We start from the raw sequence: 3144 nt of genomic DNA, 5'->3' as shown, positions 1-3144 counted from the left end.
AAAAGCTTCATTGCTAATGCTCACCAAGCGGCGTGACAGAGAGAGAGACAGAGAGAGAGAGAGAGAGACAGAAAAACACTAAACACCAAAAATAGAGCAGACAACAACATACAGCATCATACAGTAATTGCACAGAAAAATTGGAGAGAGTGGCAGAGTGCGAGCGAGAGAGAGAGAGAGTGGCAGAGTGCGAGAGAGAGAGAGAGAGTGGCACAGTGCGAGAGAGAGAGAGAGAGTGGCGTTGACTAAAAGCAATCCACACGTAACTCATAAGATCACAACGACAACGTAACGGTGTGTCACCACCGCGGTATGCCGGGGGCTTTTATTACACACGCCTTTGACCATTCAGGCCCAGGCAACAGATAAAACACCCGTAAATCATACGCTTACTGGTGCTGAAGCGCCCGAATACAGGTGGGTGAGCAGCTGCTTAGCCAATCGCCACACCCTACATGCGTCAGCTAGCAGGGCGGGCAAGCACCAAGCAGCTTAGAATCAGTGGGTGAGCGGTAAAGCCCTTCATGGTGCTAAATGCACTTATGAGATAGATAGATGCGAGAGAGAGCGAGAGAGAGCGATGTGCGAGAGAGCGCATCGACGCGAGAGGATGCACGAGAGCATGAGCAGCGAGACGCGAGAGAGGAGACGCGCATCGCAGCGATGATGAGAGCGAGGAGAGAGCGAGAGAGAGAGCGATCGCGAGCAAGAAGAGACAGCAGCGAGAGAGAGAGCGAAGCAAGAGAGACGAGAGCTGGATGTGAGAGCAGAGTCGAGAGAGGCGAGCCGAGAGAGCCTGAGAGAGAGAGCGGAGAGAGAGAGCTGATCGGAGAATGCGAGCGAGAGAGGAGAGCGCGCCGAGAGAGATAGCGACGAGGAGCGAAGCAAGAGAGCCGAGGAGAAGAGAGAGCGAGAGAGAGAGAGCGACGAGAAGCGACGCGATCGAGACTGCGAGCGATGAGACGCGAGCGACGGAGAGCGAAGCAGAGGGAGATCGGACGTATGAGGCCCGAGTCGTATGTCAGAGAGAGAATCGATCGGATAGCGCGAGTTATGAACAGAGCAAGATCGAGACGCGCGAGTATTGAACAGAGAGGCGAGAAGCGCCAGATGCAAGAGAGAGAGAAGCGACGAGCCCGAAGAGATAAAGAGAGAGAGCGAGGGAGCCGGCCGGAGAGATAAGCAGAGAGTGAGAGCTGCACGGAGCGCGAAGATAAAGCAGAGATGAAAGCTGATGAGCGCGTGCAGAGAGAGCGACGATGCCGCGAGAAATGAAGAGAGAGATGAGATCGAAGGAGCCGAGAGAATGAGAGAGAGCAGAGATCCGATGTGAGCGCGAATGAGATGAAGAGCAGAGAGAGAGCGGAAGCAGCCGCGAGAGATGAAGAGAGCAGCCAGGAGAGCCGAGAGCCCACGAGCAGATGAAGCAGAGAGAGATCAGAAGAGCGCGATGAGGAGAGCAGAGAGAGATCGAGAGCGCCGACGAGATGCAAGAGATGCAGCAGCAGCGAGAGCCGCGAGAGAATGAAGAGAGCAGAGAGCCGAGAGCGCCGAGCAGATGCAAGAGAGATCGAGAGCCGAGAGCCGCGAAGAGATGAAGATTAGAGAGCGAGCAGCGCCGGGAGATGCCGAGAGATGAAGAGAGAGCGACGAGCGCGACGCGCGAAGTATGAAGAGCAGAGAAGAGCGAGCAGAGAAGAAGATAGAGAGCGAAGAGCGCGATATGAAGAGAGAGAGACGATCCGAGCGCGATATTGAAGCAGAGGCAGAGCCTACACAACATCTAGAGCTTATCACGAAATAAAAGCTAATACGTGCTTCCCTATATCAAATGCGTAGCATGCTAGATTGCGTGGCAAATTCATAACACAGCCCTAAGTAATAGCAGTTAGCTGATGCAATGTTCTGACTGAGTGTAGCAATGTATAGGAATTAATGCCTTACTAACTTTTAGGAGCTAGCTTAGAAAAAGTCTCCTCGCTCCTTCTCCAGGCCTACGCGTACCAGAGTGTGACTGGAAATATGAACTTCTTACTTCGTCGAGATTTCACTTCCATGATTCGTGAATATTCCAAATATTCAGATTCACAGCATGCGATAGGGCTGACACGTAGCTCATTCACAAATATAGTGTGTAGCAACTAAGCGGGTTCCTGCAAGATTCAACGATAGTCGTCACATCACGCCATAGGAGCTTGCAGCACTAGCTCATTCACAAGATTGATGTGTGGCATAAGCGGTCGTTCCTGAAGATTCAGCGATAGTCATCACGTAGCGTTAGTTACGTTACTTTTGTGGCTGAAGGGCCCGGAATAGCCAATCGACAATTAGGCCAATCGCACACCCTACATGGTCACGGATAGCAGCGGCGCGCGCAAGCACCAGCAGCTAGAGTTCAGTGGGAGGGTAAAAAGCGTTCATTGCTAATGCTCAACCAAGCGGCGACGAGACCAGCGGCGAGAGATGAGACAGAAAAAGAAACTGTAGAGAGCGCAGAGATAGAGAAAGAGAGTGAGACCAAAGAGACACACGGGTGAGAGAGAACAATCATACATTACTTATGCTGCCGAAGGCCTGAATTACAGTGGTGAGCAGTGTTTAGCAATCGGCCACACCCTACATGAAGTCAGCTAGCAGGGCCGCGGGCAAGGCCACCAGCAGCCTAGAGATCAAGTGTGAGGCTGGGTCTAAACGGCCCTTCATTAGCTAATGCCTCACCAACGGTTTCTCCCTTCCTCGCCGTGACAGAGAGAGAGAGAGAGACAGAAAAACACCAAACACCAAAAATAGAGCAGACAACAACATACAGCATCATACAGTAATTGCACAGAAAAATTAGAGAGTGTGGCAGAGTGCGAGCGAGAGAGAGAGAGTGGCAGAGTGCGAGCGAGAGAGAGAGAGTGGCAGAGTGCGAGCGAGAGAGAGAGAGTGGCAGAGTGCGAGCGAGAGAGAGAGCGAGGCACAGTGCGAGAGAGAGAGAGAGGCACAGTGCGAGAGAGAGAGAGAGAGAGTGGCAGAGTGCGAGAGAGAGAGAGAGAGAGTGGCAGAGTGCGAGCGAGAGAGAGAGAGAGTGGCAGAGTGCGAGCGAGAGAGAGAGAGTGGCAGAGTGCGAGCGAGAGAGAGAGAGAGTGGCAGAGTGCGAGC

The sequence above is a fragment of the Priapulus caudatus genome, unplaced genomic scaffold (genome assembly GCF_000485595.1).
Source record: "Priapulus caudatus unplaced genomic scaffold, Priapulus_caudatus-5.0.1 Scaffold6354, whole genome shotgun sequence".
NCBI classification, from domain to species: domain Eukaryota; kingdom Metazoa; phylum Priapulida; class Priapulimorpha; order Priapulimorphida; family Priapulidae; genus Priapulus; species Priapulus caudatus.
The sequence above is the reverse complement of the archived record's forward strand: the minus strand, read 5'-3'. Positions refer to the sequence as shown.